Raw genomic sequence first — 26,157 nt, 5'->3', positions numbered from 1 at the left:
AAACTAAAGAAATAAAGAAAAAAGAATAAGAATGGAAAGTGCCAGTTTGTAAAAGAGACGGCGGAAGTTTTGTACTATCAGATGTGCAAGATTCTACTAAGGAAGCTTTATAATAAAGTAGAATAAGCTCATCTCATTGAGTTTCCTGTCTGGTCTACCTGAAAAAGCTGATAGGTTGCCAGAACTCTGCAAATAAATGTCTTATTTTAACCTTGATCAAAAAACCAACCCTATATTCCTTTTTTTCACTTCTAACAGTTGTCCTGCAGTCTCCGGGAGCAACTATGTGGAGCACAGGTAGGTGATCTCTCATCTGCTCCTTTAAAAAAAAGGTTCCAAAGAACCCGTCTCTTCATCAGTTCTTGGGTCTTTGCCACAATAGTTGGCTCCAAAATTTGTGGAGACATTATATGTACTATAAGAAGGCAGAGAACTCCTTGACGCTCATTTCCCAATTCATTAGTAAAAAAACAAAATCATTTTTCATACATTTCAGAGTTACATAGTGAATGATGCCTTGTCGAAATGGCAAAGTATTAAAAAAAAATTTTTAATCACAGTTTAAATTTTTCTGAAGCTTAGGAAGGCCCAATGCAATAACAATAGAATCAAAAAAAGTTATTTTTTATGTTTGTGAGTGGCATAGAAAGTCATTAATTAGTTATTCAGCTTGTACGTATATATGTATAAATTAGCATCTATTCATTGCTGAAACTGCAATAGTTTTTTCCATAACTGAATATTAACCTTGTGAAGAAAGTTTCTAGATCAAAGAATAAAAAGTGCAGCAGAAAAAGAGGAAATTTTAAAAACTGAAATACAAACACAGGGGCTGTCACGAGTACTTTTTGTTAAACCTTTGCTTTTCTCTTTCTTATATTTTCTGGTATGGCTACAAATTCATGCACCCATGCCTGGTCATTAAGCAGAATAAGTCATACTTAATATTTTAAGTATTTTAATACTTTAAAAATGAAAAGAATATATTGATAAGATTTGTTGTCTAACCAAGATTATTCTGAAAGCTGGATGCAGAAGGGGAAATTCTTAAAGGCAGCTTGATTGCACGTGGTATCTTTGAATCAAGCCCCATCATTTCCGAGTCAAGTGTGTTTGCTTGGAAATAGCCATTCTCTGCATATTTCATAATTCTCTAGGGAAACCACACTGCTTCCATTTTAATTCATTGCTTAGATTGGCTAGTTCATATTTACTTAATGTTTTAGCATTTTGAAATCAAATGCAGACAATTAAAAGAAAAACAATATTTTTCAACACTGGGAAAAGGCCAGAGAGGTCTTCAATATGAAAGCTGTCCATGTATTCCTTAGTCAAACTTTGATCTGCAAAGGTATAATTTAGACCATTAATGATTTGTTTTTTTAAAAAAATGCAGCCATGTATCACTAAAAGATTATACATAAAATCATATTGCAGGTATAATTTCTCATAAATAGAATCACAAAAGTATATGGCTTATAGGTAAGCATAATAAACAAAATATAAATAAGTAACAAATAATTTCCAGAGATTGGAATTCCTGCTTTTATTTTTTTGATTCTTAGAATAATATGAATAACATTTAGACCTAATCTTATACCAGATTAATGAACCTATACAAATTGAATTATGAATGTTAATGTCACACAAGGTAGAGGTATTAAACACACAAGAATATCACCGTACTGCACACTTCAAAAATGATTCAGATGAAAAGCTTTGGAACTTATGCAAGGAAAGCACCGTCCCGTTTTCATTAAAGCAGCCCCTCCTTTTTCAGGCATCCCCATGAGCCTCAGAAAAGGTGTGACTGCTTTAACAGACACATTAACTGGAATGAGTAGCCTGAAAAAGGAGGGGTTGCTTTAATGAATAGCAATGAGGTGCTATGTTCACAAATGGTCTGAAGCCATTCTTCTGAATCATTTTCGAAGCATGCATAATCCTATTAAATGTAATTACTTAATTAAAGTTTAATCAAAGTTCAATCAAATTAAGTTTTGGTTCAGTCCCCACCTATTTCATGTTCCTTGCCTGCCTACATTTTGGAATGCAGCCTTCAGCATTTCATTCAAAGACAAAACATAGCCCTCAGCCCTGCCCTTCCCCAACCCCCCAGTTATGCAATTCTATAGTATAGAAAAAGCTTCCTGAAGAAGTTGTGGATATTAATAGGCATCTCTTATGAATACTTTTAGACAAATGTTTATGCCCTAGGACAAATATAATAGGAACTATATCTCAGTTAATTCTGAAGTGCATCCCTTCCAAACTCATTTTTTTCTACATTTACTGTTTTCTTGTTCTCCAGTGTCTACTTTACATTGTTATTTCAACATCATTATGCTAGAGATAGGACTTGCCAAGAGATCTGAAAGAAGGCATATTTGGTTAGTATGAACAGACTCTTCACCCATTCCATACAGCTTAACAAAGTAAAGTAACAAGGCTCTGCCTGGTTCATGGGCTTTCTTTTATGAGCTTCAAAATTACTTCTCTGTTATTCCTACCGCAAAAAAAAAAGGAATTACACAGCCTGTTCTTAATTGAAATATTTGGTGCCTGCTGATATGTTCAAACACATCCACCAAATCTAGATTATTCACTGGCAATTAAAGCTATTAAGTCAGCAGACAGACAGTAGGCTATTTCATTGTAATTTGACAAAGCCAGCTGTCTTGCTCTCTCCTTCTATATGACAGCACTGTAATTAATGGTAATCAAATATGATTTGGACTAGGTGTTGCCTGCCTGCATTCATAGCCAGAAAGGTATCTTGTTATTTGTATAACGTGGACAAAGAAGATTGTGGAAAAGTTACACAAGGAAAACACCAATAAATGGGTAGTGGGGAAGATACTGTTTATAATATAATATATAACAACAGAGTTGGAAGGGACCTTGGAAGCCTTCTAGTCCAACCCCCTGCTCAGGCAGGAAACCCTACACCATCTCAATCAGATGGTTATCCAACATTTTCTTAAAAATTTCCAGTGTTGGAGCATTCACAACTTCTGCAGGCAAGTCGTTCCACTTATTAATTGTTCTAACTGTCAGGAAATTTCTTCTTAGTTCTAAGTTGCTTCTTTCCTTGATCAGTTTCCACCCATTGCTTCTTGTTGTACCCTCAGGTGCTTTGGAGAACAGCCCGACTCCCTCTTCTTTGTGGCAACCCCTGAGATATTGGAACACTGCTATCATGTCTCCCCAGTCGTCCTTTTTATTAAAGACATACCGAGTTCCTGCAACCCGTTCTTCATATGTTTTAGTCTCTAGTCCCCTAATCATCTTTGTTGCTCTTCTCTGCACTCTTTCTAGAGTCTCAACATCTTTTTTACATCGTGGCGACCAAAACTGGATGCAATATTCCAAGTGTGGCCTTACCAAGGCATTATAAAGTGGTATTAACACTTCACATGATCTTGATTCTATCCTTCTGTTTATGCAGCCAAGAACTGTGGTGGCTTTTTTGGCAGCTAATGCACACTGCTGGCTCATATCCAAATGGTTATCCACTAGGATTCCAAGATTCCTCTCACAGGTACTACTATTGAGCAAGGTACCACATATACGGTACCTGTGCATTTTGTTTTTTTTGCCTAAATGTAGAACCTTACTTTTTTCACTGTTGAATTTCATTTTGTTAGATAGCGCCCAATGTTCAAGTCTGTCAAGATCTTTCTGTAACTTGAGCCTATCTTCTGGAGTGTTGGCTATTCCTGCCAGCTTGGTGTCATCTGCAAATTTGATGAGTTCCCCATCTATCCCCTCATCCAAGTCATTGATGAAGATGTTGAAGAGTACTGGGCCTAAAACAGAGCCTTGGGGTACTCAACTGCATACTTCCCTCCAACTGTGTTTCTTCACAGTGTTTATCAGACAGGTTGTATCTTGTACATTAGAGGATTCAGAATAAACCAGAAATTTAATATGGTAAGTTAGAGTGAAATGAAAACAATTAAGCTAAATTACAAAAGGCTGATCAAGTAACATTATGAAATCTACTAATAAGCATAATTATTCTTAGCACACATATTCACTGCTTCAGAAGCATCTATAACCTCCATTAACATTAATGGGAGCTCTCCTCATGCATCAGGCACAGAGTGGAACCTAATAGGGCATTACAGCTTCCAAGTGCTGTATAAACATGAACTAATTAGTTCTCATAACCATGCTGCATGGTGAGTGAATAGGAATGTATTAAAATATACATCTAAAAAGTCTCACTATCGGGGAGCACTGGAAATCTTCTCTGTGACAAGAACCAGTTAAAGAATTGCTCTAACATCTAGAGTGAGCTGGATTTTACAGGTCAAATTGGAAGGCCAACTGAAGGAAAATAATATTAATGTTGCTACTGGGATGCTTTGTGACCACAAGGGTTTTTGTTGTTGTTCATTTGTTTTGATCAGCTCCAATGTGAGGACCAATTCTTAAAAGATTAGGTTGAGCTTTATGCTTTCTGAACCTCCGCTGCATGGAAGAAGCTGAAATTCTTTTCTTTTTTTTCCTGAACAAAAACCACTCATTTCCAAGGTGCCAGGCTGTTTAAATAATTTCAGGATTTAGTATTTGAAACAGAAATCAAATAACTTAAATGAAAAATGATATGTCAGCAGAATAAACTTATTTCAGAAAATTTAGTTCATAATCTTTTGCAATCAGAGAGAAAAGAAATAAGAGCTTTCTGCCTGTTTTTGCAGAACGTCTTCTTTAAAACGCTGAATAATTTTGAGCAAGGTTATATGATAGATTACATGTGTTATTATGACTTGTAGATGAAGCTTTTATTGGGCTTCTTAAGCATTGTAGTCTACAATGTCAAAAAATAAGGAGCTTGACAACACTTTTTCTGACTAACAAAAAATATCAGCTTTATCAGTCTCTATGAAATGACTGCAGCTTGCAAATGCTTATGCCTTTTAATAAATTATAACTTTTATTCAGAAAGATGCTACCAGACCCCTCCTGAATTTTGGCATCTAGTGGTGTCAGAAAAGCTGCCATAGAACGTTTTTTCCCAAGAAGGCCTGTCTTTCCCCATTCTGCATGATTTTCTGAAAGTAGAAAATACTTTGTTCAGACAAGACTTTGATGATATGTTCCTATGTTACCTGCCCTTGTTAGTTTAGGTGCCTCTGGTTTTATCATCTCTTTTAATTATGTTATTTTTGTTGCAGATTTCCTACTATGGAAAGACATGTACAGTACATTGATGATGATCATGATGATGATTAATATGCAAAATTTAAGCCCCCCACCCCCAATTGATTAGGGTGACATATAAATCTAGCAAAACAGAATTTTTTCTCCTTAATCTAGTTCTTTTAATCAAGTAAATACAATTGCTCTTTACATTTTTACTTGCATCAATAAAAACCTATTTTAACATTCACCCAAGGAGAATGTCTAAGCATGACTTTTATGGAACATATTAGGTGATAGTTATAATATTTGTCCAAAATATTTACAATTTATTGTGCTCTCCTGCTATAGCTTTCTTATAATATTTGTCCAAAATATTTACAATTTATTGTGCTCTCCTGCTATAGCTTTCTTCAGTTCAAAATACAATATGCATTAGTGTATACAGTAGACAATTTCTGGACCTGTCTAAAAATTGCTCATGCAAAAGTGTGCTCAAACTAATTGTCTGTCCAGCCATTTAAAAAATACACAATATTCAGTTCTCTTTGGAAACATAACTGATTAACTTATGCCTTGATTCCTTTTTGGTAATCATCTGGATAATTCATTCTACATTGAAATGTTAACCTTTATGGTGATCCATGGAATGCCTCTTGCCCTGTCAACTCTGAAACTGCCCACTTCATTAACTTCTTCTTGGAAGCTAAAATATTTCCTTTTTCTTTTACTATTGTCCCTGCTGAAATCATCACAGACTCCTTTATCCACCTCCTTCTTAGTATATGGATCCATAAGTGATGTCATTGGTTTAGAATTTATGAACCATGTATTGGCTGGACAGTTTAGATGTTGACACAAATGTTTTTTTTAAAGTATAGGAGTATTCTTATCAGTTCCATTGCTTCCTAGTATAGCTCTAGAAAGGACAATAATTCTAAAAGCAAGCAATAGATTTCTAAAAACATTCAGATCTCAGATGTGGAAAGCAACAATTTCAATACTTCACCTATACAAATCTCTAGATTAGTCAAGTAGCTATCTAGGATGGAACATGTCATCATTTATGATGTTTGAGAAGTCTAAATATTTACTCATTACAGCAAATACCTTACTGGGGTCAATTCAGTAAATTCAGATAATTATTTTTGCACATATAACTAATTATGGTAGTGAAAACAATGAAATGCTATTCAATCTGCTCAGAGTCCCTCTCTGAGGGAAATGGGTGGTTCAAAAATGTGAAAAAATAAGTAAATAATCTGTGATAATGAGGAGTCTCTGACAGCTATTAACTGGCAAAAAAGTAAATTAATCAAGTTTGATAAGGAATTGATAACTTGTTAGGTTCTCCACATTTTTCTTTCAGTGCACATAGATAGACAAATGGTCATATTTGGGTGAAGAAAGGACGACGTACAGCAGCTTTTATGGATTCAGTCAGCCACGTACCTGATTCTGTCAGCCAGGTACCCTCAAGAACATATTTTCCACTCCTGCTATATCAAGTATTATGTCTTCTGCACTATTTAAATAGTTATCAGAATATGGAAAGCTAAGTAAATATCGAGTGTAGTAGGCTACAATATGAAGAACATACTTATCTATTTTTTTTTTAAAAAAAGTTCCATCATTTTGTTCCATCATAACAAAACAATCTTAGTCACCAAATCTGCAGGCCAAAAACCTCTAGATATTAATAGCAATTAATGTTTAACTGATCTAACGCTGCATATTAAAACAGGGGAGGAGTACTGCTAGTTGATAAAAAGTTACAAAGAAAAATGCAAAGTAGTAGTAGTTTTAGCAATATTATATTTTCTAGTAGGGATACCAATTTATCCTTAAACATAATTCAATGAAGGGTTAGGGTTATGCAATGCAGAAATACAGTTTTTATTAGAATAGCTAATTCTTTAATGTTTAACATTCAAATCCATAACTTCTTCAGTTCTAAAAAAGGATGTTTAAAGGATATCATAAAGATTGAGAAGAAGAATATTGTGTATTTTGACATACAGTATTGTGTATTTTGTCCTATAAAAACTAAACAGCAATTGACATATTTTGATGATTTATCCCTTCAGTGCATCCCATCTAAATTGCACATAATTTTGTTTAGATCTAGTCTAAATAAATGGAAAGCTGCCACAGTCAGCTTTTAGATCAGACCAATGGTGGGATTCAGCCAGTTTGCACCACTTCGGGAGAACCAGTTGTTAACTTTCTGAGCAGTTTGGCAAACTGGTTGTTGGAAGAAATCATTAGGGCAGAGAACCGGTTGTTAAATTACTTGAATCCCACCACTGGATCAGTCTTTCCCATGCTAATGTACTTTCTTGAACAAACCCCCCCCCATGTTTGATATTCTACTCTTGTCCTTTTCATATCATTACTTTATTCAAAAGCTAATCTCAGCACTTTGAATTTTTTTTTTTGAATTTTTTGAATGTTCCCATCACCAATCTCTTTCCATTTATGACTGTATGACTATAACTTGTTGCTGGCAATCCTTATGATTTATATTGATATATTGACCATCAATTGTGTTGTAAATGTTGTACCTTGATGAACGTATCTTTTCTTTTATGTACACTGAGAGCATATGCACCAAGACAAATTCCTTGTGTGTCCAATCACACTTGGCCAATAAAAATTCTATTCTATTCTATTCTATTTACTTCTTAGGAATAGGGGTTTCTAAAGTTAGATCACTACCGTAATTTATAGTATAACCATATAAGAAATATATTTCAGTATATTTCAGAACATTGAAAGCATCTTATCTATCTGAATTTGGAGGAAATAAGGGAAAAATTAGACCCCAATCTCAATAAAGAGGATAGAAGAGTCAAAATATGCTAATAAACTGCAATATTTTCAATGTGATTTAATTCTTTAACTCATCCTCTTAATTCTAAGGATACACATTAATATAAATTAATGAATATACATATTAATTTAAAAATTGAAGGGCCAAAATTATATCAAAAAATATATCTAAATGAAAATTACTTCTAAAATATAGTCCTTTTCTACTAATCTGGAGACCAATTTGGAACATCTATAGTCTCAAAATGGAATTAATAGGAAAGGACTGCCACAGTTTAAACTTGCTTTATTTCCTGAAAAAGCACTATGCACTAATGCTTTCATATAAGCTCACGATTCCACATTCCCTTTGTGCTGTTCCATAAATGTTTCCCAGGATGATTCCAAGATTGTTCTGTGTTTGGCATTGATCAATATTATGCATTCACATTAGAAGAGCCCACTTGAACCAGTACTCTGTTACATAGACCTAGCTATGCATAGGTAGTTTACAATCAGGATACAAGAGTGGTGAGATGAATTTGGTGTCACGGTTAAGGCACCATGCTAGAAACCAGGAGATTGTGAGTTCTAGTCCCACCTTAGACACAAAGCCTGCTGGGCCAGTTAAATTTTTCCTCACCCCTTGAAAGGAGGTAATCGCAAACCTGATTATTCCGGCTGGCGGAGTCCTGGAGGAGGACTTTTTATGCTGTTGCTCTCACTTTCTGGAACATCTTGCCCCCCCCCCGATGTGAGGTTGGTCCCAACCCTTCTATCTTTTCATAAGGGCCTAAAGACATGGCTTTGCCAGTTGGCTTGAGCCCCAATGGGGGAACAGTGCAATGGAGGTGGTTGATTGAGTAATAACAGATTCTGCCTCCCTCCTCCCGCCTCCACCCTCCCCAGGTATTTTTCGTTTTAATGTTTGTTTTTAACTTTTTACGTTTTAGCTTTTATGTAACTGTAAGTCACCCAGAGTTATCCTATCGTAAGATGAGAAGCCAAAACATTTTATAAACAAACAAACAACTTCTCAAAAATCTTGCCAAGAAAACCAAAGTGGCTTTTCCAGGCAGTCTCTTGAATCAGCCTTGATTGAACTAAAAGGAAAAAAAGATAATAGCCTCTTTTACTACTGCTCTCCAGCCACTATTATTTAAAATACATGCCACCTTTGATCCAGTAAGTAGTAAAGAACTATCAAAACTAGAAACCATAGATAGCTTCATCTTCCACGAATTCATTTTAAAACCATCTATATTTCCACATCTGATGGTAATTAATTCCACACAATGCATTTACATAAACCTCTGTATTATTTAAAACAAGTCAGAAGTGTGCAGCAACTCAAACATTGTATTAAAGATAATTGAGATGGATTATACTAGAAAAACACAATGCAACATACAAGACCTCCTTTGAATTGTAGAGCAGGATTTCCATTAACTAAATAACATGATACTTGACTCCAATTTGTGACACCTATTTTATTATTTAACAATAACTCAAATTAAAACTACTAAAATTTTCAAGGTTGGGAAATAGAAGAAGGATGAAGAAGAAAAAATATATATTCTGGAAAATTGTGTTCCCAGAATCTTTTTTAAAACCTTAATTTAGGCTAGATGTTGCCATGAAAATAGGTTAGCAGATCTTTAGCAACTGCGAACCCTGTTTGTTATAGTGTAGTGCAAATGACTCATTGCTATAAAAGTTATAGCTAAAGGGTAAGAGGTGGACCTATGTGTGAAATATGTCTAGTAAACTAATCTGATGATCAGCTCAAACAAAGCCAGCCTACTTCATGATACAGTTAGTAGATTTTTGCCATTAACATCAGCTAAAACGATAAAGCAAAAAACTAAATGTCTCCTATATGCCCTTTCCACAAATTATAGTAATTGCCAAAAACAAGAGGTGTAAGGTTGAAATAGATTACTTTTAATATAGTTTGACACTATTGTATGCATCCTCTCAACCAGTATTTTCAACTACTAGCTATTCAACATCCAACTATATGCAAAACTGCATTATTCTACCACTTCTGTGCCCTTAAACAGTTACCGTATTTTTCGCACTATAAGACGCTCCAGACTATAAGACGGCACATTAGGTTTAGAGGAGGAAAACAAGAAAAAAAAATCTGCCTAGCTGCCTCCTAGAATCTATCCGGTATTCATCTGGCTAGCATTCTTGCAGCAAACAGCCTTGTCAGTTTCAGCACATTATCACAGCCCCAGCATGTGGCTCGTCAGGGCTCTGCCCTGTTACATCCACTACCAGTCAACTGAGCTGATTGGCAGTTGGATCAGCCTTCCAGAATACCACTTATCAGCTGTTCTAGGTGACAGGGATTGCAGCCACCCATCACCACCGCTGTTCATCGCCGCTGCCCGTTTGCCAGCAATCGGCTATCAGTGGCGACAAACGGTGGTGGCACCAATCCCCCTGTGCCCTGCCGCAATATTCACTGTGCACATAAGATGCACAGAGAGATTTCTACCCGCTTTTTTGGGGTGGGAAGTGAGTCTTATAGTACGAAAAATATGGTATATCCTGTTTTCGTTAGTGGGTAAAGGAATTAGATCCTTCGTCAATTGTCTTATATCAAGTCTGAACATCAGAATAATATTCACTAACCAGGCACTCTGTACATATGTTGCAGTTAAATGACCATGGTTGTGTTATTCTGGGAATTGAACTTTCAACTTCTCTGAAAGTTGTTTTAAGCAGTAGTACTTGCCTGTATTTGTTAAATATTGAACCTGCAAGCCTGAAATTACCTAGTATGACCAGTGCATTCTACTTTAACATGAAATTCCTATTTACATATTGAACCAAAAATGAAATTTTAAAGTAACCCACATATGAGAATTGAATGAATATTAAAGCATATTAATATTAACCAGTTACTTACTGATTTTCATTACTGTCCATATAACAATCTTTTAGAGTGTTTCAGAATACTAGAAAACTGCAAAGGAAGAGCAACTATCGGAAAGAAAGACTAGGAATAGTAAAAATGAAGATACCTTGACTTTTCAATATCTATGCTGGAGGACAAGAGTGCCTACGGATGGGCTTTGCTTTCGGGGCAAGATAGGGTTTTTAAGTCAGACCTGCTTCAGTCAGATAATAATCTTGGCTCCTGGCATTGCTCAGTAGCAGTTATCTGTCCATCAACAGGAGGGCTGCATCTACGCTTTAAATTTTAAATAACATTTAAATGTATTGCTGTTTCCATTTTATTGTACAGGTTCTATTCCTTTACAGCAAAGATAGGTACAGTTTGGATGTAGATGCCATGAAGATGTGTTGGATGCCATGATTCTTGCAATTAATGACAAAATGACCATTTATCAGAAGGCAAACTTTGTGGCTCTCCCTCTCTAGCTCCTCTGCTTCCCTTTGTCCTTTTGTAGGTGCATTTCCCAACAATGCATTGCACTGCAGTGACTCACTATTTTAATTTTCCTACAGGGCCTTTAGAAAAATAAAAAATCAGAAGTTTTTAGCAGCAAAAATGAAACTTGAAGTTAGTACGCTTAAGAAAAAATATTTTTTTTTAGTCAGATAGAACAGGAACCTGGGGTTTTGAATGGAAGAATCTGCAGGAACAGGAAAACCACAGCACCTTTGTTTTGCAGCAAGATTTTGCTGGCCAGAGTAATGGACAATGGTTGTTTTTACTATTTACTTGTATTAAAATAGTACATTTCCAAAGCTAAGCAGTTCACAAAACTAAGAATTATTGAACAGGAAATAACTTTAAGTGCCATGGAAGTAATTAGTTGTGATGGGGTCTTCTTCTGTCAGTCATGAACAACCAAAGCCACATGTGCAGAATTCAAGCTGACTACTTTAACAGATTAAACAGAGTTGGAAAGGACCTTATAGGTCATTTACTCTAAACCCCACCCCCCTGCTCAAGCAGGAGACCCTACACCATTTCTGACAAATGGCAGTCCAATCTTTTCTTTGAAAGCCTCCAGTGATGAAGGTCCCACAACTTCTGAAGGCAAGCTGTTTCATTGGTTGATTGTTCTCACTGTCAGAAAGTTCCTCTTCATTTCTAGGTTGAATCTCTCCTTGGTCAGTTTTCATCTATTATTCCTTGACTGGCCTTCAGGTACCTTGGAAAATAGCTTGACCCCCTCCTCTCTGTGGCAACAACTCAAATATTGGAACACTGCTATCATGTTTCTCCTGGTCCTTCTCTTCACTAGACTAGCTATGCTCAGCTCCTGTAACTGTTCTTCATGTTTTAGTGTCCAGTCCCCTAGTCAGGTTGCTCTCCTTTATTATGTTCTACTTTATTCTGCTCTACTTTATTATATTCTGCCTATAATACAGGAATCTCCCCAGTCTGGCAGCCTATTCCAAGGAACTTAAAACTGGTTGCTCCCAGCTATTTTGAAGGTACAGTGATTCCAGGCTATCTATGTGCTTGATCCTCCTTCCTGCCAAGCTGGGTGATTCCCAACACCTATACTGGATATGTTCAAGGGTATTAGACAGCCATCTGTTGGATATACTTAAACTGGATTTTCACATTGAGTAGAGAGTTCAACTCAGTGGACTCTAAGATTCTAATAATCCTGTGTTCCCAACTGATTTGAAGTTTTTTTCTCAGGCACTTGAACAGGTTTCACAGATGGCTCTTTGTTGGCAAAAGTGAATACTAAAATATTGCATTTGATCAATCTGAATTCCTCATCCAAGCCAGGCTTCTAGTATCTGTACATAAGGAATCTAACTGTTAGGAAAGAGAACTTAGTAAGGATAGTGATAATAAAAGAGAAGATTTTAAGGGAAAAGAGAAAAGAGATAATGTTGATTTCTCCCTTTGATTTGTTTTTTTAAATAGGTTTGTCTATCTGTCCTGTGTGTGAATATTCCTCTACTTCTTTTTTTATTTAGAATCAATTATTTTATTATTTTTTTGAAATAAAGCTAATTAAACTACCTATGATAAAACTAAAGGAACCAATATTCTGCTATCAACTTGTAAATACAAGATTCACTATTGCTGGAAGCTTACCACTGGCCTAATCATTAAGTTATCTCAATAATGCTCCCTAGTGAACTTCATATAAAAATTGTATAGCATCAAATATTTTTTAAAAAATCAGTTTCCAACACTGCGAAATAAAGATTTTATTCTGTCCCTTTGTGGAATGTGGAGGAATGCAAAAATATTTTCATCTTATTTAATCAATTCATATAGCGTCTCATAATTATGCCTCTGGATAGCGGTCATAGGATTAAAACTCCAAAGTTCAGAATGGAATAATGGTGTCAAAGGCAAACCCAGCTCAAAATTTAGCGAGCACAAAATCAGAACAGGCTTACTTAACTTCAAGGATTCTTCAGGAATCTTCGGGGATTTGTAAAATACTAGAGGGTCAAAGACCCTGATAATCTTAGAGAAATGGTTTTCCAGAACATACTTGCTGGGTTCTGCCAGATGGCGCTGCTTAATTAATTGGACCTGTTGAATTTAGTGGGACAGGCAGAAACATTTGTTTCTGTTCCATAAGTAATGCAGTTTTACAAATAACCTTATGACTACTTTTGAGCAAAAAAGCCAAAATGAAAGAGGGCCTGAAATGAAAGTCTGTTTTAGAATATATATTACTTAAAATGTCCATCTTTAAGCAAAAGTCTGTTTGCTCCATATATTATGTTAGCCTAGCAACATATAGGAACACTGCAATTCTGATTATGTATCCAGCTTTGTTGATAAAAATTTGTGTTACTCAGATGAAACTGTTTTATCACATTTGCTTCCAGTTGCTGTTTCAGATTTAACCGCTTCTGTTAATGCTGCTGGAAGCATTTCGGAGATTATTCATCCAGGTCCATTTCCTATGACTATGGCAGGAGAAAGGATGCCCTCCCTATAGAACTAAGCATTTCATACTTAGTTTAATTAATTTTCAAGTTGCTCTTGAAAAAGCATTTTGATACCTGCCCTTTGAGTCTACAAATACATAGTTTGTGATTTTTATCTGATTTTATTCCACCCTACATTTTTTACTACGGAAACATAATCTTTCAAGGATTCAGACATCTACATTTTGCAATTGTGGGTCTTGTACTTTAAAGGGTACAGAGTACAGAAATCTTTAATCAAGTCATAGCTATTCTCAGAAAAAGAAAGTGATTCCAAATACTTTCTCTGGTTTCACTTCTCCACCCCCCAAAAAACAGCTCTTCTTTGTCAAGCTTGTGTCTTGATTAATTTTTTCCCCGTTAATTCTCATTGTCACTCCCAGAACTTTTTTTTAATAAGGTACAATTAGGGTTAACTCACCAACAGCTGGATAATATAATATCCACTGGGTGAAAAGGGGAGGAAAAAAAGAGAGAAAGCAGCTAAAGCAAAAAGGCACAAGAACTTTGTTGAGAAAAATGGAAAGAAATGGAGGAAGGGAAGCAATCATTCAAAATAGTGATGTCTCTATGGCAATATGTTAAAGACCTAAAGAATGCTCAGCAGGCAAAATCTGGGCGTGGGAGGAGGGGGTAAGGGGAGGAGGCACAAAACCCACAAAGTGCATCTCCCAATAAACAGTATAAAGAGGGAAAGGGGAGGTCTGCTGAAAAGAGGCTGAGCTAGAGACCTGGGAGTTGAGTCAGCTGCAGACAACAAGCTCTGAGCTCTTTAGCTGAGTAAATGAGAGGCTGCGGGAGGGTTTTCCCTGGGCCCTGGCATGATTGATTCCACTAATGATGGGGCTTTGTGACTTTTCACTAGCTAGTAATAGCTACCTGAATGGGTCGAGGAAGGAGCTTGCTGTGCGAATAAATGAGTAATGACCTGCAAAGCCCTCCCCCACCTTGGTTGGACTCAAGACAATGCAAGCTTTGCTCTCCCTTGGCTCAGGGCTGTTTTACACATCCGTGCCATCGGGATGAGTGAAAGAGCCATGTGTTTAAAGGCATCCTTTCCCCCTTGGGAATAAGCCTGCTTCGCGTGGTCCAAGAAGAAGCACAAGCAGTATATGACTGGCTCTTTTAAGGACAAGTAATAGCCATTATATTCACAATAGGAATTTGGCGAACCAAAGGCTGAAAAGAGATCCTTACCACACTTCTTTTGGCCGCATGTATCTGCATTTCTTTTTATAAGTGATTCTTCTGTGTATTGGTCTGTATCGCAAAGTTAAAGCACCGATGTATTTATTTATGAAATATAATGACTCTGCTCACACCCTCTAAATGTCTTGCCAATTGTAAATTAGTGATAGACCCAGGTACCAAAAGTGCTAGGATTTTTCATGTTTCCTTCCCTTGGGAGAAAGGCTTACTAAGTATTTGTTAGCATTGGTAAGATTAAGAGATCGTATATCACTGTCCTTTGGAAGACGTATTGGATTTTGATCCTGACATTCTTTGGAACCAATATTTTGGATACTAACTGGAGAACAATGGAAGTGGATACGCTGTATTTTTAATATTGCATAACAAACAGAAAGCAAAAACTGATATTACAAAGTTGAAACAATATTCATTTTTCATCAGTTAAGCAGAATTTTAAAACATGCACATCTTTTTCTATATTTAGGGAGGCAGTTTATTGCTAAGAGTCTCGACTGAGGGATTATTTAGGGACTATTTGCCCTGCAAGGCATACACAAGTTTATATACTCCGATTACAAAATTTCCTGCTCTTAAGAAAACTGACTTAAAGATGACTACTTTAATTGAACAATACGTGATAATATATGTAAGACAAGTTTTCTTTTAAAGACTTGGAATATATTTAAAAAGTTCCCCTCTCACTCATATGGATGATGGTATGTGTTTTCCTCAACCTTACCTCCTCAACCAGACATTTGGGTATTTGAGGGTTTGGCACAATATCTTAGCTGCTTCTATCACTGCACTCCTCTGGACAGACACCTGATGTCATTCTGGTTTTGTTTTGGGGGAGCCATTCTCCCAGTGTAGGATTCTCAATACCAAGTGTTTGTACCACTAGTGGAACCACTTTGGCCTTTACTTTCCACATTCTCTCTAGTTCCTCCTTCAGGTTCTGGTACTTTTCCAGCTTCTCATACTCTTTCTTCCTGATATTGCTGTCACTTGGAGGTACTGCATTTATTGCCACTGCTATTATTTGGTCCTTGTCACTACTGAAATGTCTATTGATTGATCACTACCTGGCTGCCCCTCTGGATCTGAAAGTCCCACAGGATCTTAGCCCTATTATTCTGCATTACTTTCTGTGGAATCTTTCATCTGGAGTTTTTAGCCTGTTCACTGTGCCAATGATCCTGAACCCAATGCCAAGCTCCTTGATTGTGCCCTTCAGTATATTCTGTTCTTGCCTACATCTTACAACCTACCACACTATGTGTTGGACTGTCTCAGAAGCCTCTCTGCACAGTCTGCACCTCGGGCCCTATCAAGTATGATAGACCCCTGCTTCTATGGATTTGGTGTTTAATGTTTGTTCTTATGCTGCTATGATCAGTGTCTCAGTGCTGTTTTTAGTTCAGCTTTTTCCAGCCACTGATAGGAGATCCAAATATCAGCCACTTCAGCCTTCTGTTGATGGTACATCCCATACAGGGTCTTGTCTTGTCATGGCACTTCCTCTGCTTAATCCTTCTCCCATGTCTGATGCTGCCTCAGGCAGGCTTTCCGCAGAAAACATCTCTGAGTGCCACCTTAGTATGGATTTGTCACCAGCAGATGTGATGAGGTGAATGTCGTGTGTGTGTGTGTGTGTGTGTATTTTTAAATGTGTGTGTGCATACATGCACGTACCCCACCCCCCACCCCAAGGTATAGACTATGAAGAACAACCTCAGAGACAGTCTATCTAATAGTGACAGGATATAAGATACAGGCAGGAACAACATACATTAAATGGCACAACTAAGTATATGTAGTGGATTTTCACCTTTGCAGGATGCTTTTTTCTCCTCGTTTCCTTTTGAAAATTTTGCATGTACCAGTACTATCAACAGATAATTGAAGTGGCTGATATTAGGAAATCCTATCAGTGGCTGGAAAAACCTGGACCAAAAAAATAGCACTTGAGGCACTTAGCAGCACAAGAACAAGCACTAAGCACCAAATCCATGGAAGCAGGGATCTGTTACATTAGAGAGAACCCAAGAGAGAGACTGTGCAAAGAGGCTTCAGAGACAGTCCAACACCTAATGGCAGAGTGTAAAATGCAAGCAGGAACAGAAAACACTAAACGGCACAACCAAGTAGCTGGCATTGTGTACAGGGTCATCTGCACAGTGGTTGTGCCATCCAGCATATACTTAAATTTCCAGTGTTGGAGCATTCACAACTTCTGCAGGCAAATCGTGCCGCTTATTAATTGTTCTAACTGTCAGGAAATTTCTCCTTAGTTCCAAGTTGCTTCTTTCCTTGATCAGTTTCTACCCATTGCTTCTTGTTCCACCCTCAAGTGCTTTGGTGAACAGCCCGATTCCCTCTTCTTTGTGGCAACTTCTGAGATATTGGAACACTGCTATCATATCTCCCCTAGTCCTTCTTTTCATTAAACTAGACATACCCAGTTCCTGCAACCGTTCTTCATATGTTTTAGCCTCCAGTCCCCTAATCTTTGTTGCTCTTCTCTGCACTCTTTCTAGAGTCTCAACATCTTTTTTACATCGTGGTGACCAAAACTGAGTGCAATATTCCAAGTGTGGCCTTACCAAGGCATTATAAAGTGGTATTAACACTTCACATGTTCTTGATTCTATCCCTCTGTTCATGCATCCCAGAACTGTGTTGGCTTTTTTGGCAGCTGCTGCACACTGCTGGCTCATATCTAAATGGTTGTCCACTAGGACTCCAAGATCTCTCTCACAGGTACTACTATTGAGCAAGGTACCACATATACGGTACCTGTGCATTTTGTTTTTTTTGCCTAAATGTAGAACCTTACTTTTTTCACTGTTGAATTTCATTTTGTCAGATAGCGCCCAAAGTTCAAGTCTGTCAAGATCTTTCTGTAACTTGAGCCTATCTTCTGGAGTGTTGGCTATTCCTGCCAGCTTGGTGTCATCTGCAAATTTGATGAGTTCCCCATCTATCCCCTTGTCCAAGTCAATGATGAAGATGTTGAAGAGTACTGGGCCTAAAACAGAGCCTTGGGGTACTCCACTGCATACTTCCCTCCATGTGGATGTAGTTCCATTGAGGACTACATGTGTATACTGAATGGCACAATCAAGTATAAATAGTGGATTTTCACCATTGCAAGTATTCTTTTTTCTCTCTTTTTCCTTTTGAAAAATATATAAATAAAACAAATATAATTTTATAGTATCATCTAGTCTCATGATAAATATTAAGATTGTTAGGACTGGATCAGGGCTAAGGAAGAGTTGTAACCCCTTCTCAATGTATCAGCTGTAGCATGGGTCATGACTGTTTAGTGGCAACCAAATTTGGCTAATTAAATCAGGCTTCATTACACCTTGCAAGGACCTGCCAAGAACAGCTGTTAGTTTTTGTGTTTTATGAATCAGAACTGTGGCTGAAGAAGAAAATGATTTGGCAAATTTAGTTATAATCAAATATACTGCTTTCACAGAATTACTCTGATCTGATTTAGTAATTTCTTTTCTCAGTTTTCATGAGACTGATAAAACTGATTTATCATGAGATATATGTGTGATTAGAACTCAACCCAGGTGGAAAAGCAACATGCAGATTTTACAGCTCTTCAAGTTCCAGTTTCAGCTTATACATTTTAACATGCTGAAAGTTACTTTTCATAAGGTAGAACAGATTTTGAAAAATCAGAAAAAAGAAACTTCTAATGCTGAATTCCTATTTAGAGTATAAATTTGTATGTCTATATCACATCTTGTGGATCTGGTGTTTTCTGCCTGACAATATATAGTATATTAAATGTTGACATGTACTAAGTCCTTCAGAACAAATTGTCTTATTACCAACTATTCATGACAACTCTATATAGGCAATATAAATTAAAATAAAACTTTCCTGTTTAATCTCTTTTATATAGAAAGAACTAGAAAACAATACCAAAAATAAATTTATAATTTATAGATATATTGTAATTTGTAACCAGTTTTCACACTTATGACCATTGCAGCATTCCCATAGTCACATTATCAAAATTCAGGCACTTGACAACTGGCATGTATATATGACAATTGCACTGTCCTGGGGTCATGTGATCACAGCTTGTAACCTTCCCAGCTGGCTTCCAACAAGCAGTCAATAGGAGAAGCCAGATTCATTTAATGACTGCACAATTCCTTAACAACTGCATGATTCACTTAACTACAGCAAAAGGTTGTAAAATGGGGCAAAACCAGGGATGAAATCCAGCAGGTTCTGGAGAACCAATAGCAGAAATTTTGAGTAGTTCGGAGAACCAGCAAGTACCACCTCTGGCTGGCCCCAGAATGAGGTGGGAATGGAGATTTTGCAATAGCCTTCCCCCAGGAGTGAGGAGAGAATGGGGATTTTGCAGTATCCTTCCCCTGCCATGCCCACCAAGCCATGCCCACCAAGCCACGCCCACAGAACCGGTAGTGAAAAAAATTGGATTTCACCACTGGGCAAAACTCATTTAACTGCCTCACTTGCAACAGAAAGATTGGGCTCAACTGTGGCCATAAATGAAGGACTATCTATATAGAGAATTACAACAGAAAAATACATCATGGCAGATAGAGCTACTTGGGTAAAAGCTGTCCACTCAGCCATAAAAACCTCTTCTTAGGCCAATCCCACATGTCTTTTTTTTCCCCAGTAGAAAGTAGCAGTAATTAAGTTTGCTGATGTTACTCAAATTCAATTCAATATACCTTCCCAAATACCTGTAATGTTTATTTACCCAAGAGATTAGGAAAGGAACTGCAAAACCTGTTACATACAGGCTAGTAAACTGATGTTCATTATATGGAATTTGAACTAATTGGCCTTATAACTAGGTATCGATTCTAAACAGTGAGACTCATTCACCAACTTTAGAAGTATACAACAAACAAAGAATTAGTGTGCACAACATGCATCCTAGGTACTTATGCATAAGTATGCTCAGCGCTATTAATATAAAAATCCTTAATTGATAAGGTTATTTCTAAGGTAAATAATGGTCAAAGGTTCCACAGCTAAAACTGAACACTAAGGTAAGAACTGCCCCACCTTGTCTAATAACCTGTGGAGACTGTGAGACCAACTAAGATTAAGCTATGAAATAGCAAATTATGAATAAAATCTATTTTTGCTCCCACTGTTTTAATTGAATAAAATTTTAGAGAAAATCGGGAAGAAGGATCAAAATTCCATGTGTTCATATATCTTTTCCATATTTGCTAAAGTAGAGAATAATTTAAGACTTTCCCAAGGATTAAAATTTTGTTCTTTTTAGACAGTTTACTAAAAATGATCCCATGTAAAATAGTTTTGCAAATTAAAGAATTTACTGAACTTATACTGTGCACAAAAAAGATCTTTTCAACTTTTAGAAAGTTCACTTTTTTAATGTTATTCAAAATATATTACTTTTCATATAATTACATCCGGCTTCATAATCAAATAGGAATTCAATGGAATGTTATAATGAGTTAAATTATTATACCTGTGTCTATGTATAATGGATTTCTGTAAACCAATGAAAATTATTTTGCATGGATCATTTAATTATTAATAAAAAGTACCAAGCTGCCTTTTTGGTTGTGTTTCTGCTGGGTTTCAGCTGGTTACTTGTAGTGTTTTTAGTCAATGTGAATGTATGATAAGATGGTATGTAATTTCTGGGAATAATTATAATTCCCTAGTGAGGCACTACCTTGATGAGGTTGTGGGGCTTGCATCAGGGCTGAAATCCACTTACCTTCACTACCGGTTTGCAAATGGGAGCACACATGACACCTCCGTGCATGCACAGGTCCTTCTGTGTATATGCAGAGCATTAAAAAATGGGACGTGATGGTGTTCAGGTGGGTGGGCAGAGCTTCCTGCCGCTGGCGCTACCAGTTCGCCCGAACCCCTCCCCCTGCCAAAACCAGCAAAGGATCAAAAGATCAGTTCCTAATTGACAAGATGATTTTGGAAAATTGTGAGAGAAGGAATATCAACTTCAATGGATTAATTACAAGAAGGCATTTGACTCCCTGCCACATGACTGGATCATTAAAATGGTTAAAAATAACAGGAATCAGTAGAAACATCAGAAGCTTTGTGCAAAGAACAATGGCACAATGGAAAACAAATCTGCCAATCAATGGTGACAAATTGGGAGAGGAATCTTTCAAGGAGACTCATTATCACCACTACTGTTTGCACTGATTCCTCTGTCAACAATACTGAATAAGTCACGCTATGGCTTTCAAATACAACCATCTCCCAACCTATTCCCACCTCCTTTATATGAATAATCTGAAGCTGTATGAAAAATATCATCTGAAATGAAATCACTGCTCAACACTGTACAAATATACAGTGACTGTAATAGAGTTTGGGCTGCAACTGAGATATTGCAATGGAGTTTGGACTGAATAAATGTGCCACCCTTACCATCAATAGGCAACAAAATAATGAAAACTATCTCAAGATGCCATATGGAAATAACATTAAGAGTTCTGTGTGAAGAAGGTCACAACAAATACTTAGGCATCCTTCAAATTGACAACAAGCACATTGAAATCAAGAAGAAAGTTAGTAGTGAATATTCAGAAAAGTAAAGATCTTAAAGTCCAAACTCAGTGACAGAAATACCATCAAGGTGATTAACACCTGGAAAATTCCAATCATTAGATATACAGCTGGAATAGTGAATTGGATTCAAGCTGAAATAGAAACCCTGGATAAGAAAAATAATGACAATGAATCATGCCGTCACACTCTATTTACTAAGGAGCATAGGTGGACATGGAACGTTGCAAGAACACCGGATCATTGAAGAACAAAAAAGGACATTGTAAGAGTATCTGAAGAATAGTGATGCCCTGAAGCAAGTACACCATGCAGGCTTATTGAATAACCAAAGAGACTAAACTGGCCTGTAAGAAGACCAAATAAAAAACAGATAAGAGACATAGCAAGGCAAAGTCTTAATACTTTGTAAAAAAAATTAAAATCCTAGTAGGCAAAGCAGATAACAACAAGATCTGGCAATGATTAAGAGCAGGAAAGCTGAAAACAAGAGACTAAGGGGTTAATTCTAGCTTGCGCAAGACAGAGCCTTAAGAACAAATGCATACAAAGTCACAACTGAGAAGACAGCAACAGACAGCAAACACCACCTCTGTAAAGAAGTGAAACACCTAGTTAACTGCTGCAAGAAGATAGCCTAGACTGACTAGAATTAATGACATAACAAAGTAGCAACGATGGTCCACTGAGGTATCTGTAAGAAATACCACTTGCCTGCAAGCAACAACTTTAGTAGGACTACAAAATAGACAAAGAAAATGAAAAAGCTAAAGTGCTCTAAGACATTAGAATTCAAACAGACAGGCATCTGCCACACAGTACCTCAGACTAAAAACTGTTGATAAGGACAATAAAAGTTTGGATAGTGAATATTGCACTACCTGACAACAGCAGAAAAGAGAAAGAACTGGAAAAAAATCACACAATATAAAGACCTGCAAACAGAAGTAGAATCATGGCGACAAAAGAAAACAAAGATAGTGACAACTGTAATAGACAACCCGGGTGAAATTCCAGAAGAACTGGATCACTGGCAATGACAAAATCACCATCAGGCAATTGTAATAGGCAGCTTTACTTGGTACAGCTTACATCCTGCGACTATACCTTCAACATTATTAAACAACATCTGCCTATCCCAGATCATTGGGAAGGAGTTGATAGCTGAACAAAAATCCCAAATCTAGCCTAACATTAGGCTTATTCTGTGACAAACCATAATAAAAATTATTGTTCTTTGAGAAGTTTATTTAAAATTTTCTCTATTTTTTGAGTTGAAGTTCATGCTACTTGTCCTTTAAAACTGGGGACAGATCAGGGGTAAAATGCTCCTGGTTCGGTCCGGTTTACCCGAACCAGTAGCAAAAAATGGCTACTGGTTCGCCGAACCGGCAGTAAAAAATGTAAAAAAATAATAATTCCAATGATCAGGTGACCGACGCACGATCATCGGAACTTTTTTTTTTTTTACTTTTTTAGGATTTTTTACTACCGGTTCTCCAGAACTGATAGTTAAAATGCTTTAAAAAGTAAAAAAAAAAAGTTCCAAAGATCATGTGTCGCTCAGCTGACCGTTGGAAGTTTTTTTTTTTACTTTTTAGGCATTTTTTTTATTACTGGTTCTCCGGAACCGGTAGTAAAAATGCTTTTAAAAAGAAAAAAAGAAAGACTCCAACGCCAAAAGGAGGCATAGGGTAAATAGAACAGCTCACGCGGGGAGGGGGGAGTGATCAGCTGTGGCGCGCAATCATCAGAGCCTTTTTTTTCTTTTAAAAGCATTTTTTACAACCTATTCAGCCGAATAGGTTGTAAAAAAATGCTTTTAAAAATAAAAAAAAAAGGCTCCGAAGATCACGCACCACAGCTGATCACACACCCCTGCATGCACTGTTCTACTTACCCCATGCCTCCTTTTGGCGTGCACTGTGCATGTGCAAGTGCACCTCATATTTGATGCATGGTGCGCACTGTGCATGCACGCATTTGGCACGCAGCGTGCATTCACAGACAGCAAGCCAGTAGTAAACCGGTTCAGATTTCACCACTGGGACAGATAACTGGTTACTCAAAAATTTAATATTAAAAGAGGAACTTCAGTTCTAAGTTTCATTGCAATCTAAAAACATAGTACAGATTTCTTGAATATTACTTTATTCTCTAATTTTTAACATAATTGGAGAATGTTTGCATTTTTGGCAGAAAATATGAGACCCTATAGTAACATTGGATAGTTTATATACTTTATAGAACATTCAAAGCATATCTATATGATTAAAGTATCATTATGTGTAAGTTAAATATTCTTGATCAATTCATGATCCATAGTCATATATTTCTTGTGGGAAACTCTGATATATCGGGCTTATCATATAGAAACCTGTTTATTAGTATTACATTCAATGATATCTGCAGAGGACGCAAAGGAAGAAAGCTTATGAAAATAACGTTGTATTAATGCAATGGAAGTTTTGGCCTTTTTGCATATATGCTGTGACATCTCACACACACACACACACAAAAGGACACTGAACTTGCATTTGTGATGGTGTGATACTTCTTTTGTTAGTTTAATGAAAACAGTAGATGACAGAATAACAGAGTTGGAAGGGACCTTGAAGGTCCTTTAGTCCAACATGCTGCTCAAGAGACTCTGTATCATGTCAAACAAATGGCTGTCTAATCTCTTCTTTAAAAACCTGTAGTGATGAAGCACCTACAACTTCTGAAGGCAAGCTATTCCACTAATTAATTGTTCTCAATGTCAGGAAATAAGAGATGCCTCTGATTAAATTTTGTTTTAGAAAGATCATAGTTTTCTATTACATTTTTGACCATTTTTCCATTTAATCTAGTTAAACAGCTTTGTCTCTTGATCTTTATAAACTGGCATTCATATATTTCACTTCCCTTGTGACTATTTTTAGACTCTACATTGTTCTTCACAAAAAGATATATCCAATAAGGATGATGCATCTGCACCAGGTTTTTTCCCCCTCTATGCTATGATTTTAAATCCAAAATTTATGTGGACCACTGATGCATTCAGTGACGAAGAGTACACCAGATGTCCTGAAATATATCATACAATGATGATATTTGTGGTATCATCCATCTTAAAGAGGCAAAGCTAGAAAATGAGTACTAAGAAGTCCAAGACTCTATTTTAATAATCCCAAAGTATAAGGTTAACAAGAAAAGAAAGCTTCTAATTCTATGGAGTAAAATCTCTATAGCTATTAACATTTTAAGTTTCATGATTAAAATATAGTATTATATTTCAGATCCAGAAGGTGGTATGAGACTCATGTATGACTCCATGCCCATTTAATTATTTCATGAAATGAAAACTACTTTCCTAGGTCTTGCTTATTTATTTTTTTAATCCTTATTTTATTTTATCCAAGAAAATTTATATAGCTGCCTAACTTACTCTCAGTGACTCTGGGAAGCTTACAAAGATAAAAGCCCAATATAAGAGCAATTAAAAAAACAAATCATATACACACAGTGTCTATGAAGATCCTCAGTCATCCAGGTCATGGTTGTTCCAAAGGTGAGTTTTCAGGAGGCAGCTGAACTTCGTTTTTCTTTGAAGACGTTTTGCTTCTCATCCAAGAAGCTTCTTCAATTCTGACTGGATGGTGGGGAATAGAAGGATTGACTGATTGATTCCCCACCATCCAGGCAGAGCTGAAGAAGCTTCTTGGATGAGAAGCAAAACATTTTCAAAGAAAAACAAGAAAGTCCAGTTGCCTCCTGAAAAAGCACCCTTGGGACAACAATGACCTGGATGACTGAAAATCTCCATAGATATTTAGCTATTCACTTTGAGATGAACATCCTTTGGTGTGGGAGTATGAATGGATTTCCAGAAAAATTGCAGACTACAGGAAGCATTTGTGCTTTAGTTTTAGATGCAGACAATCCATTCATCCCCAACAGCTTACGCCTGTCTTCAACAGTAAATGGATACAGGGCAGACAACATCCTGCAGCCAAAAAGGCTCCACACTTATTTGCACTAGTCAGGTGACCCTGAAGACACAGATAACCTCCAAGTGGCCTCAATAACTCTCTAAAAGAATACAAATGACCGGCTGTCTCCAAGGAATATAAATCCTTCCATTCCCTGCCATCCAGTCAAAGCTGAAAAAGCTTCTTGGATGAGAAGCAAAATGTCTTCCAAGAAAAACAAGGAAGTCCAGTTGCCTCCTGAAAAAGCACCTTTGGGATACTCCCCCCTAGTCATAACTACCAATCAAAAAAGCCACCAGATGGATTTCATCCCACTCTGGGGTCCCCAGCTCGTTGCCAAAACCAAGCCTTGCATAAGAGTGTCAAAGTGGGGAGGAATCTTATGAAAGAAGGTAACTATTTTTTTTCCATTTTAAAATATATGGTTTACTTGTTTTATTGAACTGGATTCAAAACAGTTCAAACCCAAAACAGAACTGCTTCTCTTAGTGGGTGTAAACTACTATATACAGTAGAAAAGAGGTGCAGAGGAATCATATTGATGATT

General features: G+C 36.8%; 1 protein-coding gene and 1 long non-coding RNA gene across 3 annotated transcripts in view; one reads left to right on the top strand and one right to left on the bottom strand.

Moving 5' to 3' along the window:
* Positions 1 to 26,157, bottom strand: part of MAML3 (mastermind like transcriptional coactivator 3) — a 335,443-nt gene that overhangs the window by 180,822 nt on the left and 128,464 nt on the right. The window lies entirely within an intron of this gene.
* On the top strand, positions 257 to 5,442 carry LOC131202841 (uncharacterized). Its single transcript, XR_009156234.1, has 3 exons — positions 257 to 297; positions 3,449 to 3,541; positions 3,648 to 5,442. It is a non-coding gene; the product is annotated as an uncharacterized LOC131202841 (long non-coding RNA).

Source organism: Ahaetulla prasina, chromosome 8 (genome assembly GCF_028640845.1).
Source record: "Ahaetulla prasina isolate Xishuangbanna chromosome 8, ASM2864084v1, whole genome shotgun sequence".
Classification (NCBI taxonomy): Eukaryota; Metazoa; Chordata; class Lepidosauria; order Squamata; family Colubridae; genus Ahaetulla; species Ahaetulla prasina.
Note: the sequence above shows the minus strand (reverse complement) of the source record. Positions and strands in the feature narration are given on the sequence as shown.